Source organism: Lycium ferocissimum, chromosome 11 (genome assembly GCF_029784015.1).
Source record: "Lycium ferocissimum isolate CSIRO_LF1 chromosome 11, AGI_CSIRO_Lferr_CH_V1, whole genome shotgun sequence".
Classification (NCBI taxonomy): domain Eukaryota; kingdom Viridiplantae; phylum Streptophyta; class Magnoliopsida; order Solanales; family Solanaceae; genus Lycium; species Lycium ferocissimum.
The window spans coordinates 56,370,781-56,381,452 of record NC_081352.1 but is presented as its reverse complement, the minus strand read 5'-3'; the positions used below and the strand labels follow the sequence as shown (position 1 = coordinate 56,381,452).

At 32.6% G+C, this 10,672-nt stretch overlaps 2 long non-coding RNA genes across 3 annotated transcripts; both read left to right on the top strand.

Moving 5' to 3' along the window:
- Positions 1–2,504: 2,504 nt before the first annotated feature.
- Positions 2,505–5,271, top strand: LOC132037516 (uncharacterized). The gene is made up of 4 exons (XR_009409912.1): positions 2,505–3,123; positions 3,228–4,183; positions 4,287–4,919; positions 5,030–5,271. It is a non-coding gene; the product is annotated as an uncharacterized LOC132037516 (long non-coding RNA).
- A 477-nt stretch (positions 5,272–5,748) lies between these two features.
- LOC132037515 (uncharacterized) lies at positions 5,749–10,367 on the top strand. Of its 2 annotated transcripts, XR_009409911.1 has the most exons (3): positions 5,749–5,933; positions 6,459–6,527; positions 6,904–10,367. It is a non-coding gene; the product is annotated as an uncharacterized LOC132037515 (long non-coding RNA). The 2 variants fall into 2 exon arrangements; XR_009409910.1 differs by having other exon boundaries at positions 6,459–10,367.
- Positions 10,368–10,672: the final 305 nt, after the last annotated feature.

The following is a 10,672-nucleotide window of genomic DNA, read 5'->3' as shown; positions in this document are numbered from 1 at the left end:
CGTGCGTGAAAACTAATAATGTATTTTTTTTTTTTGTACTAGTTTGGTTCAACTTTTTATTTTTTGTGCTACTTAAGTCGCGGATTCAAGGTCTTAGGGGTCCTAAAGAATAATTCACTATCTCTACTAATATAGAATGGGAGTAGGGTGAACGAACAAGGTACGAACAAGGGTATTTTGGCGATTTCAGATATTTTAAAGGGCAAATTGATGATTCATGCCTTCTAATCTAGGAGCTTCTGGTCATGCCCATTTTGTTTTCTTCCCTTTCTCTCTCGAGAAAAGGCCATAAATAGTCCCTTATATATGGGAGTAGGTCTAAAATGGTCCCTTAACTATACACTTACCGGTTTTAGTCCTTTAACTATCCAAAATCTTATCAAATTTGATCTCCGTCTATTTTTTTATACAAACAGCGTACAAACTCATAAACTTTCGTGAGATTAATCGTTAAATCATTCCTCAGACTTATATTTCTCTCTCCCTGCTTCTTTTTCCTCAAGTTCCTCTTGTTAAAAAAAAAAAAAAAAAAAAGAGCATTCTGGCATTGGTGTCGCTCTCGAGTCTCTAAAATTCGAAAAGACAAACTCAGGCACAAAATTTCTGTAACCACTCTTCTCAAACACTACTAAAAAACTGGTAAAAACCGACGAATTCCGTCAATTTTTTCAATGATTTTTTAAATTCTTTTTTTTTTTTAAAGAAAACCGACGGATCGCGTCAGTTATTTTTTGCACAAAAATGCGCGAAAAAATATTATTATTTTTTATATTATTTTCTAAAATAAACCGATGGAGTCCATCAGTTTTTTTATTTTTATTTTTTATTTTTTTATAAAAAAGCCGACGGAGACGGACTCCATCGATTTTTAGAGCGAAAAAACAGTATAAATTAAATCAATGTAAGTATATGATCAAAAAATATAAGTGGTCTAGTGGTAAAGCCCTTTAATGCCAAGGAACATACCCGGGTTCGATTCTAAGTTCGTACATTTCATTCTTTAATTTAAAAAAAAAAACCGACGTGAGATCGTTGGGAAAGTTGAGGTTAAAGAATCAACTTAAGGAAAAAGAAGCAGGGAGAAAGAAATATAGGTCTGAGGAATGATTTAATGATTAATCTCACGAAAGTTTATAAATTTATACATTGTTCGTATAAAAAATAGACGAAGACCAAATTTAATAAGTTTTTGGATAGTTAAAGGACTAAATTGGTAAGTTTATACATAAGGACCATTTTAGACCTACTCCCGGATATAACGGACTATTTATGGCCTTTTCTCTTTCTCTCTCTGTCGTCCTTCTCTCTCTTTTTCACTGAGAAAAGGCCATAAATAGTCCCTTATCTATGGGAGTAGGTCTAAAATGGTCCCTTATCTATACATTTACCGATTTTAGTCCTTTAACTATCCAAAAACTTATCAAATCTGGTCTCCGTCTATTTTTTTTTATACAAACGGCGTACAAACTCATAAACCTTCGTGAGATTAATCGTTAAACCATTCCTCGACCTATATTCTCTCTCTCCTCGCTTCTTTTCCTCAAGTTCCTCTTGTTTTAAAAAAAAAAAAAGAGCGTCTGCACGCGGTGTCGCTCTCGAGTCTCTAAATTCGAAAAGACAAACTCGTGCACAAAATTTCGAACCATTCTTCTCAAACACTACTAAAAAGCTGTAAAACCGATAGCAAAAATCGACGGAAATACCGACGGATTCGAGTCGGCTTTTTTCAATAATTTTTTTAAATCTTTTTTTTTTAAGAAAACCGACGGATCATGGTTCGTTATTTTTTGCACAAAAATGTTTAAAAAATATAATTATTTTCTAAAATAAACTAATGAGTCCGTCGATTTTTTATTTTTTATTTTTTTTATAAAAACCTAACGGAGACGACTCCGTCGATTTTTAGAGCGAAAAACAAGAAAATTAAATCAATGTAAGTATATGAACAAAAAAATATCGTTGTTCTAGTGGTAAACCCCTTTAATGCCAAGGAACATACCCGGGTTCGATTCCAAGTTCCTACATTTCATTCTTTAATTTAAAAAAAAAAAAAAAAACCGACGTGAGACCGTCGGTTTTTTTTTTAATTTTTTTTTTTTTTTAAAAAAACCGACGGGACTAGGAGTCGGTTTAACCGATGCAAAATCGTCGGTTACGAAACGCGAGAGAGAACTTGAGGAAGAAAGTTGAGGTTAAAGAATGAACTTGAGGAAAAAGAAGCAGTGAGAGAGAAATGGTGTGTGTGTGTGTGTGTGTGTGTGTGTGTGTGTAATGGTTTAACGTGTGTGTGTCTACGGGCAAGGTTTATGAGTTTATCACTGTCGTTTGTATAAAAATAGACGGAGTATCAAATTTGATAAGTTTTTTTGGATGTATATATATATATATATATATATATATATATATATATATATATATATATATATATAGTTCGAGATCAAATTTGATATTTTAGACCTACTCCCATAGATAAGGGACTATTTATGGCTTTTTCTCCTTTTTCACTTCTCTGTTGAAGATTTTTGAAGTTGCTATGTCTCAATAAGGCGAAGAGGAGCTGAAGAGAATGGAAAAATAAGTGATGGCGTTTCTTTTGACTATTTAGGGATTCAACCCCTTTTCTTCTTTTACCTAATGAAAATGTTCTTCTACATTTGATTTCTCAAATACCCAAAAGCCTATTCTTGAATAAAAAAGCAATCTTTATGTGTTTTGTGCTTATGGGTACTCAAGAGTGTTGTTGTTGTTGTTTTTTTTTTGAACTGCCAAAATTAAAACTTAAGTTTCAGTCAAACATTTGATTTCTCAAACACCCAAAAGCCATCTTTATGTCTTTTGTGCTTATGGGTACTCAGAGTGTTGTTGTTGTTGTTGTTTTTTTTTTTTTTTTTTTTTTCTGGAATTGATCTGCAAAAATTAAAACTTAAGTTTTTTGACTGATAAAGAAAATGTTGTGACTGATTTTAAAAATTTTACATATTTTTTCTTGGATTTTTTTTGAGTGTTTTAGTAAGTAATGGAATGAAAAATGGATCATTATGAGATCATGGAAGAAATGGGGCGTGGAGCATTTGGTGCTGCTATTTTAGTTAATCGCAAGAAGTAACTTGAAGAAAGAAAGAAGTAAGTAATTTTTTTTCTTACTTGAATGCTTATAAGGATTTGAATTTGATGTAAGTTTTGATTTTGTTTCTTGAATTTCTTTGTGGGGTATGTTGAATTAATAGCTATGTGTTAAAAAAGATTCGATTAGCTCGACAAACAGAACGTTGCAGAAGATCTGCTCATCAAGAGGTAGTACATTGTGTTGTTTTTCAATTTTATTTTGGTTATTGTTTTGCCTTTATAGCCTGTTTCCTCGAGCTTTTGGGAAGTCAAAAATGTTTATTTTATGGAGTTGAGGTCTCGACCTTTTAGAAAATTCTGTTAAGAAATTTGTGCATTTCTTTTGTACGCTTGCCTATGCTCCGGTTAACATTTTGATAGTGGCTGCAAAATTTAGAACCCGTTTGGATGGACTTATTTTAATTGGCTTTGAAGCATAAGCCATAAGTTAGGAATTGTAGCTTTTGGCTTTTTAAAAACAAGTGCCTGAAAGCACTTTTTTACTTTATCCAAACAGTTAACTATTCTTTAGAATAGGTAGGTAAATTTTCTCGAATCAATGTTTATTTTCTTTATGACCAAGTTTACTTTGGCAGATTGGATGTCCTCCTCTGTCGGAGAACTTTACAGTACTGTTTAGAAATTTTCTACTGCCTACTTGGAATGACTGGGTTATCTGAGATGTCTCGACGTTTAGAGATGGGTGCAGTTCCGTGCTGTTTTAGGGATGTAGCTATGTCAATTCATTACTACCGACTCCCGGAGAAGTTAATTACCAGATTTTTTGTAGCTATTCTTGAAATTCCTGTGGCATTTGTTATTCTTTTAACCAATTCCGTACATGCATTGATTGAAGAAAAGGGGCTATAGAGAAAGTAAGTTCTCCATCTTGAACAACTACTTTGTTCTTTGCTTGCTCCATCAATTAAGAATTCTTTATTGAAAGTACCAATGAAGAGATGTTTTTTTTATTGTTACTTGGCTGCTGATCATAGTTATCGTAGTTCGGGGGGAGCATCTGCATCTGGTGAATTTACTTATGACACCTCTTTGGCTGGCTTACATTCTTACCTTGGTGGTAGGTGTATTCTGCTTTTCCATTTTCATTCTTCAATTACTCTTTCGGGATGATGTGACTTTCACGTTGTTTAACTTATTTTTTGAACATTTTCATGTGTCAGATGTCGAGGATACTCATAATAGGCTGGCCTTCTTGGATGACAGAGCTGTCTCAACTGTGCCTCTGTTCTATCTAGAAGGTAAGTGCATTACTCGGTTGCCTGTGACTTATCTTTTCTTCAATTACTGGAGCACCGGCCCAACATCAGAGGCTCATAATCTTGAAAAATGTTGGTGCAAGATGCAAGAGACCCCAAATTTCATAATGCAAGAAATAACAAGAACTGGAGTTGAATGATAGAGTGCTTCCAGAGTAACTTTGCTTCCTTTCCTTAGTCGTATGATAACATTGCAATGAAGAAGCTGAGGGCATATATGTGAAAGAAACCAAAAGCATTTGCTTTGCATATTCTACAAATTTCAACAATACACTTAGGTGGCAATTTTTTTGCACCGAATTCTCCCAAAAAAGGTTGTTCATTGCCTCAAAGTAGGATTGGCTCTTTCCCTTGTGTCTGGCAATTTTTTTTGCACCTAATTCTCCCAAAAAAAAAAGGTTGTTCATTGCCTCAAAGTAGGATTGGCTCTTTCACTTGTGTCTTTGTTTTATTACATGTGGCCTCTGTGTGAAGTTGTTGGATGGTATGCTATGTGGGCTGTTATGGCAATTGAAGTAGTATTTGAGTACACTCTAGGTGAGTATTCATATGTCACACCTATGTTTCTTTCTTTTATTTAATTCATTGTGCATAAGACTTTTGAAAATGTTATTCACTTGGAGTCAAAATTCCATTACCTTATGCAGGTTCTACACTTTATAAGTGTGTAAATAGAGCTATGGCAGCATGTCTCGCTGAATCTCTAGGAATTGATGTTCGCAGGTTGCAAGTCAATCTGAAGAAACATTTGAACCTGTTATTCTCCAAGCTTAAGTTTTTCTCTTAGGTATGTAAGAGTTTCTTATAATCTATACTATATTAAAAGCATGACGGGCCTTAGAAATATTGATTGAACTTTTTGCCCCTCATTAAAAGCCTCAATAATAGACAAAATTGTCATTTACTATTTTTTCAAATTATTATTAATTTAATTATATAGTTATTTAATTATTTTCCAATAATTTAGCACTTCAGAATCAACTAAATATTGTATAATAACTCCTTTTCCATTAAACTATCTAACATAACTGATTCGTAAGGAAACAAATAACAATGCGTGCATCCGTTCCTTTTAGGTTTAGGACTCATTGTCATTGTATAGATAGGGTAATAAATTAAAACTAATGTCTAAGTTGAATAGTTAATGTTGTAAATTTGGTTTTAGTTTGAAAAAACAGGGAAAGAATTGAGACGATTAAGGAAAGAGGGCGTACGGGATTCTTGGGTAATCATAGAGGTAGTAGTCCACTTTCTAACAACTTTTATTAATAGTACTGATAACATTTGCTTCCAAGTTTTCGGTCGGTGTCCTTTCGTTACCCTATCTTTTTGTTTTCATGTTGTGGACGAGGAGAATTTCATACCGGATTACTATGATGGAGCATAAAAGATCAATGACGAACACAATTTAACCCAGATTCCTCTCTTCAGCATGTTTAGTAATGAGTATAACGGCCCTATTGTTCCGATGGAGATAAGAACCTATGATTAGCTTTTCGGGCAATTTCCAAACGAACAATTTCAACTAAATCATTGCTTAAGTCCGTATAGGTAAATTTGGTACTTTTATTTTCCTTTAATTTAAATATATTCCTTAAGCATAATATCATATTGATCCATATCCTTTTTTCTTGATGTTGTGTGTTTTAAAAAAAATATGACACTTTCTTTATTTGTGAAATTCCAAATTATAGAGATAATTTGTTTTGTATTATTTACCGTGAAACCAACAGTGTTTGATTGTCCCAACTTATTATGTTGATGTATTTTATTTGTGAAATTCCAAATTATAAAGATAATATGTTTAGCATTATTTATCGTGAAACCAACAGTGTTTGAATGTTCCAACTTATTATTGGATTGCGAATTATTCAAAAATGGAAAGATATGTGACTTCAACCTACTTTTAAAGTTTATTTTCTATTTTCATATTTTAATCTTTCCATAATGAGTTATATTTGTCCAGCTTCATTATTGCAGAATCTTTTTCATACTAATAGGTGAGACGGAATTGTTAAGTTTCAATTATTCAAAGAGATCGATTATGATCATTATTTTATAATTAATTGTGACAAGTTCAATTTTGTTTTACATCAATTGCTCAAGACAAAATCTCTTGAATCGTCATCAAGCCATCAAGCTAAGGTATGTGACTTCAACCCACTTCCCACGATCTATTTTTTTTATCTTCATATTTTAATAATATTGATCTCCATGTCCCTTTTTCTTGATGTTGTGTGTTTTAACAAATATGACACTTTCGTTATTAGTGAAATTTCAATTTATAGAGGTAATTTGTTTTAAATTATTTACCGTGAAACCAATAGAGTTTGATTGTCCCAATTTTTTCTATTGATGTTTATTTGATAAAGCATTGGGTTACAAATTATTCAAAATATGGCAAAGTTATGTGGCTTCAACCTACTTCTAAAGTTTATTTTCTATTTTAATATTTTAATTTTTCTAGAATGAGTTGTATTTGTCCAGCTTCATTATTGTAGATTCTTTTTCATACTAATAGGTGAGACGAAATTGTTAAGTTTCAGTTATTCAAAGAGATCGATTATGATCATTATTTTATAATTAGTTGTGACAAGTTCGGTGTTTTTTTACATCAATTGCTCAAGACAAATTCTCTTGAATCGTCATCAAGCTATTAAGCTAAGGTATGCGACTTCCACCCACTTCCACGATCTATTTTTTTATCTCCATACTTTAATCTTTCTAGAGTAATACTATTCTTCAATAAGCTTTTTTTATTGGTCCACTTTATGTAGAGATATGTATTTTCGGTAAATTGCATATTGTGCAATGCAGCGAAAAGCGAATCTTAGATATTAATTTTTCCTATATTTTTTAGTGTAACATAATTTCCATCCAATGTGTTAAATGAAATTTCGGATAACTCATAGGCCACAAGTATGGTAATATTATAAAAAATCTAGATTGTTGCACGAATTTATTGTAATTTAATAAAAATAATAATTGGTGCTTTGGGTTTGTTATTATCGTTTACATTTTGGTCCTTAATGTTTATGGACCATTGAACCGCTTTAAAATTAACTTATCTCATAAATACTAATGTAAGAAAATAGTATTGAAATTTTACAGCTTACTTGAAAATTCTTAAGAGACTAATTATGATGCATTTTATGGTTAATTTCTCCAAAAATCTCTTGCATGTAGCACGTTTTCTATTAATGACTTTTTACCGCATAATTCTTCCAGGTAATTAATTTTATATGTCAAATAGTAATTATAACAAAAATTATCTCAAACTTGATCAACTATACATGCATGTACTTACTGTAAACTCAAACTTTAAAGTATATTTTAAATAAGAAAAAAGTGAATACATGTAAATATATTGACGCGATACACACGTGCAACGCACGTATGCTAAAACTAGTGTTTATGAAAAGTTTATACTAGCTTCATTAGGTAGATCTGAAGCTCACTTGTGAATAAGTCGACTGTTTAAGTCAACAAATACTTGTTGTTGTAGCTTGATTACTTAAATATCACCAAAATTTGTAGTTTAGTTGAAAGTTTAAAAAACATTTTTGCGATGCAATTTGCTCTATTATTCCTGTTACTTAAAACTTCAGCTGCTTTTAGGATTTAAGGGAGAAATTACACGTAAATTTGATTTTTCTTCTTTATTTATTTCTTACAAAAAGAATTTGAGTAATGTATAGTTGGCCTCTTAAAAATACGGAATTCTGTTAGATATAAAAGAATCCAGTTATAGTTGTTGAAATGTAAAGCTTTATTCCACCCCCAAATGGTTAATTATTTGTCTACGTGTAATAACTGTAAAAAGTAACAAATTTCAATGTTAATAAGTCTTTGTATGCTTCAAATGAAGATTCTTCTTTATTACATGTCCTAATTGTTTCTTTGCTTCACTACTCTATCGATGACTTCCGAGCTTTAGGGGGGCGACATTTGGCTTCCACTTCACTTCTTCACTTTCCTCTGTGCTACTTTGATTTTATGGTTCTTTCTAATCCTCTATCTCTTACTACAAAAAGTAGCTACATGTGGTTTTCTCCAAATTTATTTGGGCTTGTGAATCGAACTTCAGGTATGTCTTCGATGTCTGCAAAATATTTGTTCATCTCTCTTTTATTTTGTTTATTGCTCTTCTCTGTGCCTTTGATTTTCTCCAACAGCTAACAGTGTGATTAATGGAAGCTAGATGAGGGATTGTTTATGTAATACATCTTTCCTTTCTTGTGTCTGTTTGGGAATTACAATTGGTTTCCATCATGGAGACAGATTGAAAAGTATTCTAGCAAAAAAATTTGGCAGAGATTTCCCACTGATATAGAAAATTAGACCCTATTCTTTTGGGTTGTAGGGCAGTAGGAAGGTGCTTAACTTGAAGGAAGTGAATGTGATGAGAGCCTATGGAACTGCTAAAGGCAAGTTTCAGCACCTTTAAGATCGTCATCAAATGAGGGTGAAGAAATTTGTAAAGAGGTAAACTGATACCTCCTAATTGGCTATCTTGCGTGAGATCTATATATACCAAAAATAATAACAAATACCAAGTTATGTACTGACCAACTTTGATCTATAAATTGGGCAGCCTATCTTTCTCTTCCTTTTAAAAAAAAATACAGTTTCTAGCATTTGAACATGGCATCAAGTGACATCACTGCATAGAGGTCGATTCTTTGGAAGTTAGTAATTCTTTAGTAATGTTGGTTAAACACACAGAACAGTTTGATCCAAATTTAGACAAACTTTCGTTGCTTCACTCAACTTTTTAGAAAATGAGCAGCTTAATTATTATGTTTATAAGAGCCCTTCCACTGTGCATTTCGAAAGATTTAAAACCAACAACTACCTTTAATATCATTCGGAATGGTGAAGGGGTGTATAGTTTAATACCATCCTCTTATCTGATGAGGTTATTGAAATTTGACTTGAGCTAGGTTGATTGCAATGTAAGTTGAGTTGCTTTCTCTGCTCTTTTTGTTAGTAACATTTTGCTTGCCATGTAAGAAGAAACTATCCTTTGTTGCAATATTAAATATCTAATGTTTATGTTGGATGTTTCTCCTTCCAATGTTATGAAAAACCACACTTTCGAGATACCACATCTGTGGTGTAATGAAATACCACTCTTGCATGGAACTAAAGAAACACAATTGATCAAGGTCTTTGGTGAATTAGCATAAAAATAACTACTTTTTTTTTTTTTTGCGTAAAAATACACGTATTTGGTTTTTGTATGATTACAGTTTGAAACTCCTACATTCTTAAAGTATTTTTAATTTTTTCCATTGTTTTCACAATGACTACTTTATTTAAATTGTCTCATCTCTTTCCGTGTTCCATTATGATAGGCAAGATCTCTAATTCTTGAATCTTGCTGTAAAGTAAGATGAACATTTGGATTGGGAGATACAAATAAGGGTAGCACTGGGCATGTCGTACTGCCTTGAGAACAATGATAGTTTGTCGTCATGGGTACCCCATAGAAACTTGACTTACTGCTGTGTACATCAAAGAAGACTACAACCATGAAGTAGTGCTCAGCTATCCTATTGAGGCCTCAAGTGAACATCTATCCAATTATCTTTATGTTATTTGTTAGAGAAGAGGCAAATATCATTCAAGGTTAAACTTCTACAGCAAACGGGGAAAGTTACTCGGACTCTTCGAAAATGTCGTCGGGTGCGTGTCGGATCCTTCAAAAGTAGTGTATTTTTGAAGGATCCGATACGGGTATGGCAACACTTTCGAAGATTCCGAGTAACTTAGATGACAAGTAGGTGCTAATGTTACTATCGATGTTCTTGCTGCTCTTTTAAGTTAATAGTGTACCTCTGTTGGATTGATGAAAAAACAACATTCTGTAGTATTTTAGCTTCACACTTCCTGCACAACATCTCATGGCATGTAACTCTATCTTCTTTTCTTGGGTTGAATGTAGCTTATTTTAATTGCAGCTCTATGAGTGTTTTGGTCAAACTTTAGTTTTAACTATTGAACTTTCCGTCCTTGCTTATAACAACATGCTAATTGCATCATTTTGTAAGTTTCTTCCTTTACAAAAATCAGAAGCTATATCGAGAGCTTGTAGTTCGCATAGACGTAAAACTATATGTACCGATTAACTATTGCTTTAACTTGGACTTTTTTGGTGTTGGGCCCGTGCTAACCTCCTTCTAGTTTGAAAGAAAAGCGAGACAAAATTGGGTGTCAACAATCGATTGTGAAGCATCTCATTTAGTTGCCTGATTACCTTGGATGTATCTTATATATGTTGAACTAAT